Source organism: Narcine bancroftii, chromosome 4 (assembly GCF_036971445.1).
Source record: "Narcine bancroftii isolate sNarBan1 chromosome 4, sNarBan1.hap1, whole genome shotgun sequence".
Taxonomy (NCBI): Eukaryota; Metazoa; Chordata; class Chondrichthyes; order Torpediniformes; family Narcinidae; genus Narcine; species Narcine bancroftii.
In genome coordinates this window covers 303,692,241-303,714,153 of record NC_091472.1, presented here as the reverse complement: position 1 = coordinate 303,714,153, position 21,913 = coordinate 303,692,241, and the positions used below count along the sequence as shown (strand labels likewise).

Below are 21,913 nucleotides of genomic sequence, written 5' to 3'. Positions count from 1 at the left end.
CATCTGGTACCGAAGCGTTCGTGTCCTCACGACCAGATTTTGAGACAGTTTTTTCACCCATGCCGTTGGACTTCTGAACTCCAGGACATAAGGTTAGTTTTTTTTTTAATCTGTTGTAATTTAGCCATGTAAATAACCAGCTTCACAGTCTGGAGAAATGCTTTCAAATTTTCACTGTACACTGCAATGGTTATGGAATTAATGACAAATAAACACGACTTTAAAAAAGAGAGAGCTTCAAATTAGGGTGGGAGGTATAATAGGATGTATTTGCATCATGTAAAGGAATAGGAGAATAGATTGTAAGTCACAAAATTTGCAGATACTTGAAATCTGATAAAACAAAATATCTGTGGAATCAGAAACTTAAGTTTTGATGTAAGAACTTCTACATGAAAATGATCATTGTATTTCTCTTTCCACAGATGCTGCGTTAGGCAACCATGTGCATTTTTACCTTGGAATATGCTAAATGCTTATAAAATGTATGTGTTCAATTTTTAAGGAACCAACAACTTTTGCCAAGAGACAGGAACATTTAAATACTTCAAAAATAAAATATTTTTCTTGTAAAATATTGTACAAGAATATTATTATGTTGACAAGTGGAGTGTGTATGCAATGAATGAAGTAAATCTGTATATCCATATCACTGGAAATCCATTTTGTTAATTTGGTAAAAGAAAACCAATCCATAAAGATGTATTTTTATGACAAACTTTCAATTAAAATACTATGTTACCCATTTTCAGTGTTCCTCAGAACAAAATTACTCATTTTATAAATGTTATGATTTTTATAATGTGGATGTGGTTTTACGAGAAAGCTTTAAAGTTTCAGAATGCACATTAGCATTTGCAGAATGATTCTGCTTGGGAGATCATTGATCTTATCACACTTTAAATAATATGGTGAAAATAAAAAAAACTGCAGATGCTGGTAATTAAAACAAAAAACATTGGAAATAGTAAGTCAGGCTGCATCTGTAGGAAGAGAAACAGTTAATGTTTCAGGATCAAAGCCCTTCACTAATATGCATTTGCTCCAGTCTAGCTCCATAACACCTATTTTTGCCTCATATTAAGCTGATAAAAATTGTCAGCGGTGTCCACATTTTGTAACTGAAAATATGTATGAATTTGTCACAACTTCTTGGTTATTCTTTTAAAAAGAATGTTGGATAAGCATCCGCCAGTGGTTCATTTCAGATTTTAACTTGCCATCATTGTATATGCTTCAGATTTTCCTTTTTTTCAATTCAGTGCAGAACTAACGGGTTTTTATATTTTAGTTTGTTAAAATTGATTTTTCTTTCTAATATCAATTTGATAAGACAAAACTCAATCACTTAATGGTATATGGCATGCAGCTTTCTGGCAGTCTTGTGAGGCTTCAGTACATACTTTTGGATATTTGTAGTGTGAACGAATATGTTGTGTTTTATATTGTATATAGATATGTTTTTGGAGATAAAGTGGCAGGTTTTTTAGTGTAGGTCACATACAAACACTTCAGAACAGATCTCATTTAAAATACTGGAGCTCTGCTCAAGCTGGACAGGCCAGCTCTGAATGCCTTTGCAAAAGCTGTGAGGAGTGCCCATAGAGACTTCACTAATGGATTGTTGTTTTGAAAAACAACAGATGAAAGAACTTGTTGGAGCCGCAAGCTGTCTGAGTGCAGTTTGCTGTTCTAGGAGAGTCATGTGGTTTTGCAAGCAGAGAGAGTCAAACAGGCTTTTCTCAGAGAGAGAGATTTCAGCAGCAGCAGCTGGGACTAGAACAGGACAAGCTGGGAAGCTTGAGGGAAAAACCCATTTGGAAGATGGGGTTGTAAGTGCTTGGTTCAGCCTGGTCAAAGCCCATGTGGTTCATACAAGAGGAGAAGACTGGCTGCTTAATGTTTCACTTGAAATAAGGAAAAGAAAAGGAACTCTGGTGAGCTGAAAGAAAGAGGCTATCATCTGGAGAACCCTGATGGGGCAAGTTTCTTCTGATGTGGCTGATTAAAAGGAATCCGTTTGTGTCTAGCAAAAAAAAATCTCTGAAAACTGACAAGAGCCTACCTGAGTGGTAACCATTTACCTTTCAAGTTCCAAATCCTGGTGAACTTTATAAATGTCAAATTCTGTGCACCGTATAAGAATTGCCTTCAACCAGTGAACTTAGAGGAATGAGAAGTGAGATTGGACTATGAATCAAAGAACTTTTCTGAACTTACACATTACATACACGTGAGCTTAGAAGGGGGTTAAGTTATGTTAGTTAAGTTAATAGTGATAAGTTAAAGTTTGATCCTGTTTTCATGTTTAAAGATAATTAAAAGTAACTTTTGTTTAAGTAACCATTTGTCTTGGGTTTTGGGGTCCTCTGGACTCGTAACAGTAGAAATGATCTGTCATGAATTCAATCAGCTTGATTTCAAGACTTGTGTGAAAGAACATCTAAAATTGTTGCATTTGGTTATACCAGAAGAGTGTTGATTCACTTTTCAATTTTTATTATACCCACTCAGATTGAATAGCAACATTTAGAAATGGTTATGTTAAGCACTTGGAGCACAAGAGAGCTAAAATCATGTCCAAATGCCACTCATTCTAATGAAATGTATTTTAACCATTCATAGGCAGATACTTTTATGTCTATATTACAGGTATATAGATTCATGAACAATATTTGTGTGTCCTTTGTATCTAGAGTCATGGAACTAGACAGCCCCTTCAGCCCAACTCATTCAGACCAACCAAGTTGCCTATCTGAGAGGTTCTCATTTGCCTGTGCTAGGCCCATATCCCTCTTAACCCTTTACAATCCATGTACCAAATGTCCTTAAAATATAATTGTACTGCCTCTTCCATATCATTTGGCAGCCTGCTCCATATGCACCATACTCTGTGAAAAAAAGGTTCCTGTTAAATCTTTCCTGTACTCATTTTAAACCTACACCCTCTAGTTTTATACTATTATCTTGGGAAAATGACTTCAACTGTTCACCTTGTCTACGCCTCTCATGATTGTCTACACCTTGGGGCTACGGTCAACACTCAACCTCCTAGATTCCAAGGAAAAATGACTTGGCTAATCCATCGCCTCCTTCGGACTCAAACCCTCCATTCCTGGTAACATTCTTGTGAAACTTATTTGCATCCTTTCGAGTTTAATTACATTTTGTCGACAACAAAGCAACCTGAACTCTACACAATGCTACAAATATGGCCTTACCAAAAGCTTATATAGCTGTAACATGACATCCCAAATCTTGTATTCAGTGCCCTGGATGATGAAGGCAGTCCAAATCGGACAGAATTCGTACACCATGTTACAATGGTTTATATGTATGCTTATTTAAAAAAATCTGTAGCTAAATCCTTAAATTCGACAAAAATTGGTAAGATTTTATGAATAACAAGGATTAATATTATGTACTTGATATCAATGTTTGTCACTCTGTCAATAGTTATACTGTCTATTATACCAGTTGTCTAGGCAGCTTTGAAAGAAGGTCTTTATCATGGCTTGTGTCCTGTCAATTTTTAATGCAAAAATTGCTTTTTGAAACAACCATTGGTAATTCATGTGGTATTGAGTGACATTGTGGGAAAAAAATTGCATCAGATCATCAAATGATGCAACAATTCAGTCCAAGTGTTTTTGTCAAAATCATTTATGCAAAGTCTTCATGTTTAATTTCCCCATTTCCTAACTTAGTAAATTAAAAACAGCTCTCACAGATGTTTTGCCTGTCAATTATGCTCACATTTTAGTTTTTAAGTATAATTGTTTTAACATTTTCCCAAGTATATGATTTATTGCAGGCTTTCATTTCATCTGCTTTAGTACATCATGGACTTAACTAGTAGCATTTGATAAAAAAAATTCTCCAGAGAGCACTAAAGTAACTTTAATTTATTTTTGTTTCTATGATCTTGGAAGATTTGATCGAATGCTTCATTTCTCATTTCTTTTTTGTGATTCATTGTCCATTCATCACAGACATCAAGTTTACAATTTTTATTTTTATTTCTTTGCAGTTAAATGTTGAGGTCTCCACATTTGCCAAATGTACAAGGAGTTGACTGAGCAATCACCCACCCTACTGCCACCACCAGATAAAGTAATAAGTAACATTCATCCTGATGTCATCCTCCTTCAAAAAGCTTGGCTTCCCTATTATCACCATCAACTCAGCCCTCATCCACATATCCTGGCCTCCTCCAACCCCAGACGCAACAAGGACAGTATTCCCCTTGTCCTCGGCTACCACCCCACCAGCTTCTGTATCTAACATATGATCCTCTGCTATTTCTACCACCTATTATGTGATCCCTCCACCACACATACCTTCCCCTCTACCTTCCACAGGGACTGCTCCCTCCATGACTCCTCATCCACTCCTGCCTTCCCATCAATCATCCCCTTGGTCCTACACCTGTGATCACAAGAAATGCTGCCACTGTTCAGGGCTCCAAACAGCCCTTTCAAGCAACACTTGTGAATCTGCAGGGTTATCTATTCAGTGCTCCCATTGTGGCCTCCTGTATATTTGAGAGACTGGACGCAGTCTGGGAGATCACTTCATTGAGCATCTTTGAATTCCCCACCCCATTCCCATGCTGATGTGCCTGTCCATGGTCCTGTGCACTGTCAGACTGACCACCCACGAATTGGAGGAACCACACCTCGTATTCCTTTTGAGCACCTTCCAAACAGATGGAATTAATATTGACTTTGAATTCCGTTAGTTCCCCTCCCCCATCTCTCCCCTTCCCCATCCTTCTGTCTCCTTTCCTCCAGATCTGCATTCACAGAGCCACCCCACTCCCTGATCAATTCTCCCCTTTTCTCTCCTGTCTGTCTATGTTCAATTATGGCCTTTTGCCTGTGCAGTGTAGATAAAAGCTCACAATCGACTGGAGAGAGAACTAACACCTTTATTAGCTTACAACACAGGTAGGGTTCATGAACAGGCTTCAGAGGGGTTCAGGGTTTAGGTGGGAAACCAGGGTTATATATGGGCCCCAGGGTGAGGAGCTGGGAGGTGGGACCAATCATCAGTATAGGACACTTCTAGTGAATCCCAGTTCACTACATTTCACCCCTTCCTTCAGAATTAAGGGTCTGTGGATGAAGAGAACAAGGATCAGAAGCTGGTAATAGACACTGAAGAGGAATATTTACAGATTCAGGCAGTCCGAGGGTCTGGAGATCCTGGTGGAGCACCTTAGCACTGGCGGGCCTTGGACTCATTGAGTCTCCTGGTCCACCTATGATGGAAGGGTAGTGGGCTGGGGCTCCAGTTCGATGAAAGAGGGGGTTCACTCTCCTTCTGAACCGGGTCCCCTGAGCCTGGACAGGGGTGGGGAAAAAGCGAGGTAGCTTGTGGGGCACCTGAGGCAATGGATCCTCAGTTCCGGCGGGTGCCAGGTCCCTAATGGAGATAGTGTCCTCCCTGCCATCCAGGTACTCCACATAGGCATACATGGGGTTGGCATGGAGCAATTTCACCCTTTCCACCAGGGGGTTGGTCTTGCTTCTCCTCATGTTCTTGAGAAGGACCAGACCAGGACGACACTGAATGAGCCAGGCTGAGAGCGTAGTCCCTGATGCCATCCTTCTGTCGAATGTAAACATGAACTTATGAGGAGTGGCATTGGTTGCAGTGCAGAGTAGCAACTGAATTGAGTGGAGCGTGATGGGGAGGACACCCTGCCATGCGAGTCTTGAAGGCTCCTTTGCTTCAGGGCAAGTTTGACAGCTTTCCAGATCGTGGCGTTCTCTTTTTCAACCTGCCCATTCCCCCGGGGGTTGTAACTGGTTGTCCTGATGGACACTATGCCCCTCACCAGCAGGTACTGATGCAGCTCGTCGCTCAAAAATGCTGAGCCCCAGTCATTATGAATATAGCCGGGATACCCGAACAGGGTGAAAATAGAGTCTAGGGCCTTCATAACGGACAAGGCGGATGTGTCTGGGCATGTGATAGCAAATGGGAAGCGGGAGTACTCATCGATGACTGAAAGTAGGTGTTCCCGCTCATGGAGGGAAAAGGTCCCTTAAAATCGATGCTGAGCCATTCAAAGGGCCTGGATGATTTAATCAGGTGCGCTTTCATGGGATGAAAAAAGTGCGGCTTGCATTCTGCGCAGACCTGGCATGACCTGATCATCTCCCTGATGTCTTCTATTGAGTAGGACAAATTGCAGGACTTGACAAAATGAGCCATGCGGGTGAACCCTGGATGGCAGAGTTCATTGTGTATGGTCCACAGTTGACCGGTGTGCGCCGAGGCACAGCATCCCCAGAACAAGGCATCTGGAGGGTTGTTAAAGGCCCCTGGCCGGTAGGTGATGACATAACTGTAGGTGGAGAGTTCTGTCATTCTTGATTTTGACCCTCTTGAACATGAATCCAACAGCGCTGGTCTGTGAGGAGCATAAATCTACCAGCCAGGTAATGCCTCCAGTATCTTATGGCTTCTATAATGGCCTGAGCCTCCTTTTCCATGGATGGGTTCCAGAGTCATGGCCTTGAAGCGTCAGTGAGAAAAAGGCAACTGGCCAGCCCACCAGATTAAGAGCAGCGGCCAGGGCTACATCCAAAGCGTCACTTTCCAGTGGAAGGGTACATTCTCGTCTACCGCGTGCATGGTGGCTTTCGCAATGTAACTTCAGAGGTCATTAAAAGCTATCTGGGCTTTGGCCGAAAGGGGGGAAAGTGGTGGCCTTTAAGAGGGGACAAACCATGTCAGCGTATTGAGGGCCCCACTGGGCATATTATAAGAAAAACCTCAGGCATCTTCTCAAAGCCTTTGTGGCTCTGGGTGGGGAAGCTCTAATAGGGGGCGCATCCTGTCAGGGTCAGTGCCAATGACACCATTCTCCACCACATAGCCAAGGATAACCAGTCGTGTAGTCCTGAATACACACTTGTCAGAATTGTAGGTGAGATTCAGGGCTCTCACACGTTGTGGCCACAGATGGTGACATTGTCGAGGTAGGGGAATGTAGGCTTCAACCCATACTCGTCCACCATCCTGTCCATCTGCCACTGGAAAATTGAGACCCAATTGGTAATACCGAAAGAAAACCCCGGGAACTGATAGAGTCGATCGTTAGCCTCAAATGCTGTGTATGGGCAGTTCTTGGAATGGTTGATGGTCAAATAGATCTGATACTGCGCAATATTGTTCACCATATCCAAAATGCGAGGGAGGGGGTATGCGTGCATAAGTGTGTATCTGTTAATTGTTTGGCTATAGTCAATCACTAACCTGGACTTGTTTTCCCCCTTTACTACCACCACTTGCGCTCTCCACAGGCTGGTGCTGGGTTAGATGATATCCTCTTCCAGCAGGTGCTGGGTCTCCATTTTTATGAACTCTCTGTCTGTCACACTGTACCTCCTGCTCTTGGTGGTGATGGGCAGACAGGTTTGGGAACAGAGGTGGGGGGGTTCAATGTTCGGTATGGAGAGGCTGCAAGAGGGTTCTGGTTTTGAGGGCCCTCCGTTCCGAACCATTACTGGGAGAAGGGGACCAGAAAACTCCAAGATCATGCTTTTAAGGTGACACAGGAAGTCCAGACCAAACAATACTGGAGCACACAATTCATCCAAAATGTACATGCAAAAATTACAAAATTCCTCCCTTCAAATGACAGATGAACTATACAATGTTTATGTACATGCGCCGAATGGGACTGGGATGCTAGGAAGATTTGGTAATTAGAGGGGTACATTTTTAAGTTATATTTTTGCACAGCTCATGAGTCTATGAAATTTTTCATGGAGCCTGTGTCAATCAGGCACTTGGTCGAATGTCTGTTTACCTTCACCGTCACCATTGAGTTACTGAGCTGGTAAGGTCTATTCTGGTCAAGGACCAGCAATGCCAGGTCACCGGAGATGCAGTGTACTTCCCTCGAGTGGCCCCCTCTGTCCTGAGTTGACCTGTGGCCGCCCTCCTTACTCCACTGATGATGAGGAATACAAAATCAGGCCACTGCAAAATGACCCCCAACCCTTTTCATGCCATTTCCTTAGATGGGTGATCTCGAGCGAGTCTGGCACAGGTAACTTAGGGCTCGAATCGGATCCAGTCCTCCCTTCCCGCAGCTGGAGCATGCCGAGTCCTTGGCCGGGCAGCGAGCGCGAGGGTGCCGTCCCTTGCTGCAGAAAAAGCATTCCTGAGCTCGGGAAGTGGCAGCCGTTAAAGCGGGGGCTGCTGTAGCGGGAGTATCCGGTCCTTGGAAGTGCTCACCCGAGAACACGAGTTCGCTGGTCTCCTTCCTGACTCGAGCAGACCCCTGCGACCAGGGTGTCCCGGATCTGTTCAACTTCCCGGACTCAACCTAAAGTGGCCTCATACCTGCACTTCTTAGCCAGCATCTATCGATCCACCAGGTAGTCGTCAATTAACTCTCCAGGCCATTTGGCAGCGTAGGACGAGCCAGTGCCTCACTCGGAACTCGTTTGGGGCTTTCATGTAGCGGGCCTTCAGTGCCTCGACAGTGGCCTCATACATCAGGCAGTCTTGGACAACTGCATACCCCTTCATCCTTACCCTTGTTTTTTGGAAAATTTTATTTAAGAATTTTACAAAACCAAAAACAAAATACAAAGTATAATCTAAAACTACCCCCACTACCCTCCCTACCACCTATCCCACCCCCTACACCCCTCCCCCCATCGGAGCTTATTTTATAAAAAACACAGTAATATCAGGTTATAACAGATTGCTGTATGGTGTGCCATCCTTTTATATCTTTCATCACAAATAAAACTTTTACTTAACATCTAAACCCATACATCCCAAATACAGACTCCACATTTTAACAAAAAAAGAATAATTATTCCGCAAATTATACGTTATCTTTCCAAATAAATACATAATTGAATTTCATTATGCCATCTTTGTATACTCAGTTCAACATCATTTTTCCAAGTAACAGCTATACATTTTCTAGCTATTGCCAATCCTCAAATGCAATTTGAGGTTTCTCCAATCGTAGACCTGTTGCAATTGTATTCATATATCCCAATAAATATACCCATGGGTCAACATGGGTATATTTTGAATAAATCTCGCAAAAAATTAATTACTTTTTCCCAAAAGGGCTTAACCTTTGTACTGAATGTAAGAAAGTAACTGTCTGTTTACCACACTGAAAACACAAATCTGACACAGTAAACCCATATTTTTTCAATTTTTCAGGAGTTAAATATCACTGATGTAAAAAATTATAATTAACCAAACTATATCGTACATTAATGAACTTCGTAACACTGTTAAGACACGTAACAGACCACTCCTCTATGGATATAGGAATAGATAAATCCTTCTCCCCTTTATCTTTCGGTTTAAATATATCCACCATCTTCATCTTTTCCTGTAGTAATATTTACATTTCTGAGATAAATCCCTTTTTCCCCTTATCAACAATTAATCTCTTAAATTTAATTTGACCAGGTAATACTAACTCTTTACCAAAACATTCTAACAATAAATCTCGTACTTGATAACAAGCAAATAAAGTATTTTGTGATATACCAAACTTTTCTCTAAGTCAATTAAAAGAAAGAAATAAACCTACTTCAAAACAATCCTCCACTAATATCATACCTTTTGATTCCCAATCTTTCAAATAAGGATTATTCATAGAAAATGAAATTATCTGGTTCTGATATAATGGTGTCTTAACTGAAATTTTACCTTTCAATCCTATAATTTGATTCCATTTATACCATACCCCCATCAAATGTTTCAATACTGGCAGTTTTTACTGCTGTAGAACTTCTTAAAGAAATCTCTTGGTGCCTGCCACATTAACCACCGCCAGTGGGCTGATATCGCCTCCAACCGTGCATCTTGGCGCCTCACAGTTCGGCGGGCAGCAACCTCCTTTGAAGAAGACCGCAGAGTCCACCTCACTGACAAAAGACAAAGCAGGAAAAACCCAACACCCAACCCCAACCCACCAATTTTCCCTTGCAACCGCTGCAACCGTGACTGTCTGTCCCGCATCAGACTTGTCACTCACCAAGGAGCCTGCAGCAGACGTGGACATACCCCTCCATCCGCGAAGCCAAGCCAAAGAAAGAAAGAAGAAGAGAAGCAATGAGTTCCATTTGTATATAAAGTGATGTATATTTCTTTCCTGAATGTGGTCCATCTCCACCTTCGCCCACACCAGAGGTTGATCAGTATCAAACAATCTATTCATAAACTTTAATTGTGCTGCTTCGTTGTAATTCTGAAAATGTGGTAGTTGAAGACCTCCTAAATCATACCTCCATGTCAACTTTTGCATGGAAACTCTAGACAACTTACCTTTCCCTAAAAACAAACAAACTGCTTTATTTAATTCCTTAAAGAATTTCCCTGGTATATCACTTGGAATGGATTGAAATAAGTACTGAATACAGATATATATTCATTTTAATACAATTTACTCATCCAATCAGTGTTGATGGTAACTCCTTCCATCTATTTAAATCAAATTTAATCTTATTTAATAAGGGCATATAATTTAAGATGTATAGATTTTGATATTCTTTATCCACTATCTACTAATCACAGGGCACCTATGGCATAGGGGTTACTTAAAGTGCTACTTGAGTGGAAAGAAAAAGGTTGAGAACCACTGCCATATACCATTGTTAAACAAGTAATCACAGCGATTATCACATCCGATTGCTGAGTTAGTAATGGCATAATGATCCTGTCATTAATATAGTTGAACTTCTACTCAAAGGACTATTGTGAACATTAATTACAATGCTCTGAAAACCAAACTTTAAAAATTGAATCTGACTGTTTTATTCAATGTTTCTCGGGCAGCTTCTATTGTGCAATGTAAGTAAATCAACTTTCTGCCCAAATTACAAGCATTGCAGGAAGTTCTACTTCTGCCACTTTCCTTGATTTATTACTGTGGAATGTATACTTTTTATGTGAATAGAAGACTCTAATTCTATGGCGATAACCCTGTGTTTTGAATGTCATGTAGTGCTAAAAGAAAAATGGTTATTGGTTTAAACATAACGCGTAGCACAAGATGGCAACCGACGTGGGTGGAATTATTGAATCAGATTTCTGAATTCCCTTCGCTACATAAAGGACACAGTTTGACCTTCTGAGCTTCTCCAGCATTTTGTGTGTTTTTTTTTCCAACTACAGAATCTTGTGATTTACTTCAGATTTTTGAAGGATGTTAGTGCCCTCAAGATGTTCTTGCTGTGTTTTTTTTAAGCACGTCTTTCATCTCAAACAGACACTGTTCAAACTGCACAGCTGCTTTTAATAAAAAGACCAATCTTTGCTTTATAGCCTTGCTAGGCACAAGATCACAAAAACGGATATTCAAAAATTGAATCACTTTTGATGTATGTTAATCCAAAATGTCATTACACTTTAAATTGAATGCTTAATAGATCTTTTTTTCCAAAAGGAAAGTCACTTAAATTCAGGACTTGGGTCTGCCCTGCATGAAGCAGGACATTTGAGGAGCCTTGATCCATAAAAATGAAATAGAAACAAAATGCTGGAAACACTCAGTAAGTGAGGTGGCATCTGTGAGAAAAGAAATATGAACTGAAAGATTTATTTTCTCTTTTTCCCATTTTATTACTTTTTCTCTCTCTTACCCAGTTTTAGAGGAAGGTCTCCAAACTGAAGATGTTAATTTTGCCTCACTTTCCACAGAAGCTGCCAGCCTGCTGAGGAATGACTTGTCAGATGTCCAGTATCTGCAGTTTCCTGATCCAGCTTCATATTAGTTTTTCAGTGCTTAGTTCTGATGTCAAGTTGGCCAGCAGGTAAATGATCGGAGTGGGGGTGGGGGGGGGGGGGGGGGGGTAAGGGTGGTGGGTGCTTTTTGAGGGAGTGACGTGGACTCTTCTGGACCCTCTTGCACCTCTGTGTGTATTTCTGCAACCAGAAGAGGCAAGCATGCAAAACAAGGAACATGAGCAGAAAGTAAAATAATTCTTGAAATATTACCAGTTTTACCATGGTGGATTAACATAGAAAGGGGAGCAATATTTTATAGTAGTGTGAACTATATTATTAAATTAACAAAATGTCTAATTTGAACTTTGAAACTTTTAATGTTCAGGGATTGAATAATCCAATTAAGCATATGTGATAGTACAGATTCTATCACCAATGTGTATATGTACAGATGGTCGTGTAGGATGACTGTGATTGGCTGAGAGTGTAGCCACGCCTACTGGCAGGTCTTAAAGGGTTGCTCCTAGCCAGACCAGGTCATTCTGGACTGGTTGATCTACTTGTGATATGCTCCAGTCTTTTAGTTAATAAAAGCCTTGGTTTGGATCAACAAGTCTTTGGTTCTTTCGACGCGCATTACAGCGTAAACGAGTATTGGCTTACATAAAGAAAATGAAAGTTGATATTGCTTTTTTGCAAGAGACACATTTGACTGAAAAAGAACATTTGAAATTGAAGAGAGAGTGGGTTGGTCATGTGTTTTCTTCTTCTTTTAATTCTAAAGCAAAGGGTGTAGCAATTTTAATTCATAAGAAATTACCATTTGAATTGGAATCATTTGAAGGAAATGCTGGGAGGGTTTTGATGGTGAATTGTAAAATCTTTGCTGAATCATGGGCCTTGTTAAATATTTACTCACCTAATGTGGATGATGAACGGTTCATATCGGAGGTTTTTTTACTGTTAAATCAGGCCAATGAAAATATTTTGTTTTGGGGAGTCTTTAACTGTATTGGATAGATCTCCGAAAAGTATAAGGAAATCAAAGACAGCAATACAAATAGGAGCTCTGATGAAAGATTTGAATTTAGATGATATTTGGAAGAGAGTAAATCCTATAGAGAAATACTTTTCTTTTCATTCATCTAGACATGATTCATTTTCTAGTTTAGATTTTTTTTTGGTATCGGCACATTTGCAAGGTTATAAATAAAAGTCAGGTTATATCGGATCACTAAAGTTGTTTTTCTCCTGTGCAAGTCCAGTAGTGTTGCAACTGTCTTACAGATGGAGGTTTAATACAATGCTACTGAGGAAACCAGAGTTTATTACTTTTGTTAAGGAACAGATTGCTTTATTCTTGGCTGAGAATATTAATTCAGTGCGTAGTAATTTTGTACTGTGGGATGCTTTGAAAGCATATTTGCGTTGGCAAATTATTAGTTACACTACGAAAGTTTTAAAAAAAAACAATATGTGGAGGAAAGTTTAACATTGGAGAAACAAATTACTGAATTGGAAAAGGAATTTCAGAAAGATGTTACAGAAGATAAAAAATGCTGCTTAAATGAAGTTGAAATTACGTTATAATACATTACAAACTTACTAGTATGAGTGTTTAATTCAACGATCTAAGCAACGTTATTATGAACTGGGTGAGAGAGCTCATAAGGTATTAGTATGGCAATTAAAAATGGAATAGACATCACAAATTATTAATGCTGTTAAAAAGAATTCAACAGTTACCTATAAACCTCAGGAAATTAATGATCAGTTTTATTCATTTTATCAAAAATTATATACTTCTGAGGGAAAGCAGGACATTGGTTCTATTGAATCTTATTTATCTAAATTAAAATTACCTGTTTTAGGGGAGGAGGAGGTTAAGGAATTGGAAGCTCCATTTACAGATTTTGAGATTAAAGAACCTATACAGGAGATGCCGAACGGAAAGTCACCAGGGGATGATGGATTTTCAGCTGAATTTTATGAAGATTTATCTTCCATATTGGAGATGTATTGCAGCAAATAACTGAGGATCAGTTGTTACCGGAATCTTGTTCGAGTGCTATAATTACTGTGATTCCAAAGAAAGATAGGGATCCATTGAAAGTATCTTCATATAGGCATATTTCTTTATTAAATGTGGATTATAAAATTATAGCAAAAGTGTTAGCGAATAGACTTGCTAAATACTTACCTCAGTTGATACATATAGATCAAACAGGTTTTATTAAGAATAGAAATGCATCTGACAACATCCTTAGATTGATAACACTGGTCAATGCATCAAGACAGCAACCCTGTCTGGATTTCTGCACTGGATGCGGAAATAAAAATGTTTTAAAGAAAAAGATATATTACTTTTGTTATCCTTTCCATAAATCCTGTCAACCTACTAATTTTCATAATTTTCTGCTTTTGTTTCAAATTTCAAATAATCTGTGGTGGCCTGCTGCGGCAGCAATTGAGCCAGTGCTCCGGGCTGCGAGCGCAACCAAAGGCCAGCAGCCCACACTGCAGCACTGACTCCAATAAGCAAACTGGTGGGTGAACGGCAAGGGCAGCTTAAAGGCCAGTGACCCCAAAATGGTGCTGGCCTTGCTGAGCAGCCAACAGACAAGGACAGCGCGTTGTTATGCGGGAAACCCACTTTTGTTATGCATGTTGTGACGTCAGGCAAGGGGCTCATGGAGGGAACAGTGCCTGAGCCCTAATAAAACTCAGAGCTTGGTTTGACTACACTATATGTGTGTGTCTTCTTTCAAGTAGTGGCTACAAATCTAAAACTTTGCTTTTGTAGTAAAATATTTTTATTTATTAATTTCTGTGAATCTAGGATAAACAGAATCTCTTAATGTTAATAAGGCCAATGAACTTATTGTGGATTATAGGAAGGGGTGCTCCTAAAATGATGGGCTGGTGGTGGAAAGGGTTAATAGCTTATAGTCCTAGGAAGCCACATATCAGAGGCCTTTTCTTGAAGCCAGCACATCAAGGCAACTCTGATGAAGGCATAACAGCACCAACTAAGAAATCTGAAGAGATTTGTCGTGTCCACAATTAGTCTTATCAAACTTTGTCAGAGGTACTGTGGAAAGTATACTGAATAGTTGACTCGTGGTCTGGTTTGGGAATTCGACTGCTCAGGAAAGAAGAAGGCTGCATAAAGTAGCAAACACCATCCAGTCCATCACCTCCCATCCATTGCAGAAATCTATGTGAAGCACTGATTCAAGAAGCAGCCAACATCGTGAAGTACCCACCTTCTTCAGGACCACAAAAAGAACCATCTGCATTATTGAAAGACTATGTTTCTTCCACTAACTGCCACTGGCATAATTTAATGTATCTGTTTGGCTGCAGCTAGTAAGAATGTTGGTGCATATGTACAAAAATCTATATGACATTAAATTAATTATGAACAGGCCTAGAAGTATCACCGATTAGACACCAAAAGCTAAGTGTAACTTCAATTGCTGGTGATCAGTCTTGCATTGTGGCCTTAGAACTCAATGCCATTTTCAGGTAGCATCTTGCTTATATTGATACTGCCTTTCAAAGTGGCAGTAACACCTGATCTTCAGCAAGATTATGTCTCAAACTATATCCTTGCAAGGTTCAATTTACCCCTAATACATTTCTCCCTGATGAGTTATGAAAACCTGTAATGGAGAAAAAAAAAGTATTCATATAACATCTTTGATGAAGATAATTTTAATTGTTTATAAACTACTAACATTTCAATTGTAAAACTGAAGTTGAATTGAACATACAGTAAAATCCCCATTATCCAGCATCTACAGGGATCATGGATATTGAAAATGCAAATTTTCCAGTTGACTGAGACTCGCTCTTCCAAAGCCTAACTAATACACCTGCATTAAGAATACACTGTTTAAAAGACAGTGCAAAATGTCAACCTATTTGAAAAAAAATCAGTATTATAATCTTTAATGATGTAAAGTTCGCTTTACTAATTCCCGTAACTTACAAAAGTTGCTGGTGGTAACAGCCTTGCACTAACTGCTATGCGAACCATGCCGTCGTCGTAGTTGACCCCCTCTGCTCACGCTGACAATTAATGTGTCAAACGAGGCCACAAATTTGACGGCTGTAATGATATGGTTGTATGTACAGGCTCGCCCGCCCTCCTGATGACATCCTCTCCTAGACTCCTCCCTGGACTCCTCCCATGTGACCCAGGCCATAAAGCTTCCTCTCCTCATTTTCCCTAGCCTTAACCCAGGCCAGCAATCTCTAGTGTAATAAAGCCTATCGTTCCCCTCAGTCTGTCTGCATATTATTGGGGCAACTGGTAGCGCCCAACAATTTATTACACTAGATTTTTGAAGGTCTCTGGTAATGGAGAAGTTTCTGCACCCCGAACGGCTAGAAGTAAACCCCCCAAGTCCCGGGTGCACCTGAACTCTTCGAACAGTGGTGAACTGCTTTAATAACTGAAGTGGTTGATTCCGACGAAAAGAAATTGAAGATCCTACAGGCGCGAGTTGGCCAGAGGGCCTACCAGGCCATCCAGAGCAGCACGACCTACGTCGAGGCCATGGCTGAACTATGGACGCTGTACAACCCACGGGTGAATGAAGTTTACTCCAGCTACCTGCTGGTGTCCAGAAAGCCTGGTGAGTCCGCTGGGGAGTTCATCCAATCCTTGGTCACATTGGGAAAAGACTGTCTGGGGAAACCCTTGGCCACAATATTGTTGACCCAGTGCATGGAAGACCTGATCCAGGATACCTGTGTGTCAGTGTTGAGATTGGACTATATCTGACAGTGTCTCCTCGAAGAGGATCAACTCCTGCTAAAAAAGGCAATCAACTTGTTCAGGACTCTAGACTTGGCCCAGCACCAAGCGGTGTTGATCGCGGGCAAAAGTGAGCTGACTGCATACGTTCCACCATGAGGGCCGCCATCCTGGGACTCAACATTGAGGGTTACTGACCCGACCACCGCTGCGGTGATGCCAGCATCGCCATGATGCAACTTGAGACGCCTTTGCCCCGTGAAAGGAGCCACCTGCTCGGGCTGCGGGAAGAAGTGCCATTACCAGAAGGTCTGCAGGTCCAGAACTCTGTCCAGGAGCAGCGCAGCATGTGTGCCCAAGGAGCTTCCAGTGCCGACCACATGTGTGGCAAGTGGGGTGCCATCTTATCCGCTCCCAACCTCTACGCCATGGTCTATCCCTACGATGAGGTCACTCTCACCCACCACGACTCTACTTCCTCCTTCTTCTCCGATGAGGGCAGTGTGGTCAACATGGAGGTCACCATCGGACCTCCCCACCAACAACGATGGCATCAATCACCCTGGATCAAGCCAGCCCCCACCTGATCTCAAACTCCATGATGCAGATCGAGGTAAATGGGTACAAGACGAACTGCCTCTTTGACAGTGGCAGTACCAAAAGCTTTGTCCATCCCAACGTGGTCTGTAGACTCTCCCTTCCCTCAGGCCAATGACCGGATCAGTTTCAATGGTGCCGAGGGACCAATAAACTTGTATCCGGGGGTACCGTGTAGCGTCTCTAATGGTGGTGGAGGGGGGGGGGGGGTTAATGTTACACTGATTTTGCATTGTTGATTATGCCCCAGCTCTGCGCACAGATCCTCCTGGGCCTTGACTTCCAGAATCAGTTCAGGAGTGTGACTATGGCGTTCAGGGGCCCCCAACCACCGCTGACTGATAACAACCCCCAGCTCTCGGACCCCATTCCCCAACCAGGTACCCAGTCTCTGGCACAGTCCTCCATCATTGTTCTCGAACCTCACCCCACTGTAAACCAATTGCCACCGAGAGTGGGCACTATAGCCAGAGGATATGGAGTTCATCTAGGCTGAGGTTCAGCGACTCCTGGCAGAGGGGATCATAGCCCCTTGCACCAGTCCCTGGAGGGCGCAGGTCCTCCTGGTCAGAGGGGTGGGCAAGACCCGAATGGTGATCGACTATAGTCAAACCATCAACCACTTCACCCAGTTGGACGCGTACCCGCTAACCCGGATAGCCGACTTGGTCAATAAGGTCGTACATTACAGAGATTTTTCGAACATTGACCTCAAGTTGGCTCACCATCAATTCCCCCTCCGTCTGAGCGATCGAATCTACACGGGATTCGAGGCCAACGGAAAACTATTTCACTTCCTGCGGGTGCCCTTTGGTGTGACTAACGGTGTCTCTGCTTTTCAGAGGGTTATGAACTGGATGGTGGAGGAGCACAAGCTGACGGCAATGTTCCCATATCTCAATAACGTCACCATCTGCGGCCATGAGCAGCAGGACCACGACGTTAACCTCGCTAAGTTCTTGCATATGGCCAAGTCCCTCAACTTGACGAACAACAAGGACAAGTGAGTGCTTAATACAGACCGCCTGGCCCTCCTTGGATGTTTCATGGCACATGGTGTCATTGACCCGGACCCTGACCGCATGCGTCCCCTCACGGAGCTCCCAGTCCCAAACACCCTGAAGGCGCTGAAGAGGTGCCTAGGGCTGTTTTCTTACTAAACACAATGGGTGCCCAATTATGCCAATAAAGCCCACCTCCCTGATTAAGTCCACGAACTTCCCATTATCGGCGGAAGCCCAGGCTGTGTTTCATCAGATCCAAGGAGACATCGCAAAGGCCATAATGCATGCCATGGATGAATCCATCCCCTTCCAGGTGGAGAGTGATGCCTCCGACTTCGCACTGGCTACCACACTTAACCAGGCAGGCAGGCCAGTAGCGTTTTTCTCCTGCACCCTGCATGGTCCCGAAGTACGTTGAGGCGGTATGCCACTGGTGACACTACCTGGCCGGAAAAAGATTTACCCTGCTGACAGACCAGAGGGCAGTGGCCTTCATGTTTAATACAAAACAGCGGGGTAAAATCAAGAACGACAAGAGTCTTGGGTGGAGGATCGAGCTCTCCACCTATAACTACGATATCTTGTCCTGGCCAGGTAAACTCAACGATCCCCCAGGAGCCTTATCCCTAGCCTTATTTCGGGTCAGTGATCTCTAGTGCAATAAAGCCCATCGTTCCCCTCAGTCTTTGTCTGCGTAATATTGGGGCAACTGGTCGTGCCCAACAACGGCAAAGCCAAATGATATGAATTTTGGGTGGACAGGCCCGAAAGCCCCATCAGTGGTGTGGGAAGGGACTCGAGCTCCCCAGGGCCTACCCTACCCTACCCTACCCTACCCAACCCAGTGGTTGGAGGTGGCCCGCGGTTAGTGAGGTCAACCTTCCCCAACAACGCGAATGCCCCCCCGCCCCGGCAAAACACCGGAGGAGATGTGGGGGGCTTGTGGGAACTGGGGTGAAAAGTTTTTTCAGAGATGTGCGGACCGGCCTGTCCGAACCGACCTGACCTTCCCTAACCCCTCCCTTCCCGGACTTGCCCCCTCTTGGTCCGGTCCCTGGAATCCGGCCAAGTCATGCTCGGGTCTTTGGGAATTAAAGTCGTTTAATCACCTCCCTGAGATTATTGTGGGCACCACAGGAAGCCAAGGGGGGAAATAATCAGGGGGCAAGGGGTTCATTTTCTGTTTAATGTGTCTGCTGGGGACCAGGGGTTGGATCAGGCAGTTATTTGACCTCCCTAGTGAAAGACCGAGGGGGAATTTAAACCCTCATGAATGATCCTGGGAGCTGAGTGGAGATGCGGGAGGAGACGGGCCGTCGGGAACCGACCCATCCGGAGGGAAGGGAAGCGCGCCGAGACCCCCTGATCGGGGCCGGTTCCAGCTACATCTGCGCTGCCCGGGAAAACCCGATAGAGCCTCGTTAGCGCAGTAGGTAGCGCGTCAGTCTCATAATCTGAAGGTCGTGAGTTCGATCCTCACACGGGGCACGTTCTTTTCTCCATTTATGATCCAAACCGACGTCACTTTTTCTCTCGCAGACGCTGCTCGACCTGCTGACATCCTCCCGAGGGGCAGAATCTCCCGGCGCTGCTCGTCGACACCCGATCCCTTGCATTAACGGGGCCGATGTGAGTTCTTTCATTGCTGGCGAGGCCCTGACCATCCCCCCCACCCAATCCCATCCCCCACCCAATCCGGAACTGTCGGCCCGACGGTCCCGCTCCCTCCCTCCCCACAACCCGTTATCCGTCCCCGCACTGATCCCGCTGCCCCGCTCCCTCCCTCCCCACAGCCCGGTGTCCGCTCCCACCCTGATGCCGCTGTCCCGCTCCCTCCCCACAGCCCGGTGTCCGCTCCCACCCTGATGCCGCTGTCCCGCTCCCTCCCCACAACCCGTTATCCGTCCCCGCACTGATCCCGCTGCCCCGCTCCCTCCCTCCCCACAGTCCGGTGTCCGCTCCCACCCTGACCACTACCCCGCTCCCTCCCCACAGCCTGGTGTCCGCTCCCACCCTGATCCCGCTGCCCCACTCCCTCCCTCCCCACAGCCCGGTGTCCGCTCCCACCCTGATGCCGCTGCCCCGCTCCCTCCCCACAACCCGTTATCCGTCCCCGCACTGATCCCGCTGCCCCGCTCCCTCCCTCCCCACAGCCTGGTCCCGCTACCTCCCTCCCTCCCTCCCTCCCCACAGCCCGGTCCCGCCCTCACCCTGATCCCGCTCCCTCCCTCCCCACAGCCTGGTCCCGCTCCCTCCCTCCCTCCCTCCCTCCCCACAGCCCGGTGTCCGCCCCCACCCTGATGCCGCTGTCCCGCTCCCTCCCCACAGCCCGGTGTCCGCTCCCACCCTGATGCCGCTGTCCCGCTCCCTCCCCACAACCCGTTATCCGTCCCCGCACTGATCCCGCTGCCCCGCTCCCTCCCTCCCCACAGTCCGGTGTCCGCTCCCACCCTGACCACTACCCCGCTCCCTCCCCAAAGCCTGGTGTCCGCTCCCACCCTGATCCCGCTGCCCCGCTCCCTCCCTCCCCACAGCCCGGTGTCCGCTCCCACCCTGATGCCGCTGCCCCGCTCCCTCCCCACAACCCGTTATCCGTCCCCGCACTGATCCCGCTGCCCCGCTCCCTCCCTCCCCACAGTCCGGTGTCCGCTCCCACCCTGACCACTACCCCGCTCCCTCCCCAAAGCCTGGTGTCCGCTCCCACCCTGATCCCGCTGCCCCGCTCCCTCCCTCCCCACAGCCCGGTGTCCGCTCCCACCCTGATGCCGCTGCCCCGCTCCCTCCCCACAACCCGTTATCCGTCCCCGCACTGATCCCGCTGCCCCGCTCCCTCCCTCCCCACAGTCCGGTGTCCGCTCCCACCCTGACCACTACCCCGCTCCCTCCCCACAGCCCGGTGTCCGCTCCCACCCTGATGCCGCTGCCCCGCTCCCTCCCCACAACCCGTTATCCGTCCCCGCACTGATCCCGCTGCCCCGCTCCCTCCCTCCCCACAGTCCGGTGTCCGCTCCCACCCTGACCACTACCCCGCTCCCTCCCCACAGCCCGGTGTCCGCTCCCACCCTGATCCCGCTGCCCCGCTCTCTCCCTCCCCACAGCCCGGTGTCCGCTCCCACCCTGATGCCGCTGCCCCGCTCCCTCCCCACAACCCGTTATCCGTCCCCGCACTGATCCCGCCGACCCACCCTCTCCCCACAGCCTGGTATCCATCTTTCGGTCAGCAGAAAAAGGTCCTATTGTAAGTCTTTCGTAAAAGCGAAGTGGCATCAAGTGAAGTTTCGAAAGGTAGAGGATATCTGTACTCAACAGCTCAGGCAACATCTGGGGAAGGAGGAGTAGAGTGGCCTGGCAGGGATTTAAAGGGGACCATTTCCCACGATCATTATTTTCGACTTTGAGGTGATGCTTCTGACAGAAAGAGTGGGAAGTGGTAATGTAGCCAGTGACACGAAGGCCCATTGGGAGGAAGAGGCGGAGAGAAATGCAGACGCTCCTAAGAAATGAGAGCATGAGTAGGCCATCTAGCTCTTTGAGCCTCCTCAGAGCTTGATCAAGATCACAACTGAATTCTACCATTTTCCTGGATCATCTCCAGATTCACTGTCCCTGCTGGATCTGACTTGTTTTTTCTTTCCAATCACAGTCCAAATCTGACCTTACCAAAAACAACTGAAGTTTAACACAATTTTATTTTCCATGTTATCCATCTAGAAATTAACCTTATCTCTTTGTTTCCTCTTGATGTGGCCTCATTGATCATTCTTGCAACTTTTAGTATGTTTGCTGTTTTTACTTACAGACCACCTTTTTTATTCTCATA

General features: G+C 44.9%; 1 protein-coding gene and 1 non-coding gene across 2 annotated transcripts in view; both read left to right on the top strand.

The window, feature by feature from the left end:
* The first annotated feature begins 19,508 nt into the window (after positions 1 to 19,508).
* trnam-cau (transfer RNA methionine (anticodon CAU)) lies at positions 19,509 to 19,581 on the top strand. Its single transcript has one exon. It is a non-coding gene; the product is annotated as a tRNA-Met (tRNA).
* A 29-nt stretch (positions 19,582 to 19,610) lies between these two features.
* The window catches only part of chrna1 (cholinergic receptor, nicotinic, alpha 1 (muscle)), a 39,595-nt gene continuing 37,292 nt past the window's right edge, over positions 19,611 to 21,913 (top strand). The window contains exon 1 of the mRNA XM_069935775.1: positions 19,611 to 19,722. The gene's annotated coding sequence lies outside the window, so the exon portion shown is untranslated. The remainder of the gene's footprint in view (positions 19,723 to 21,913) is intronic.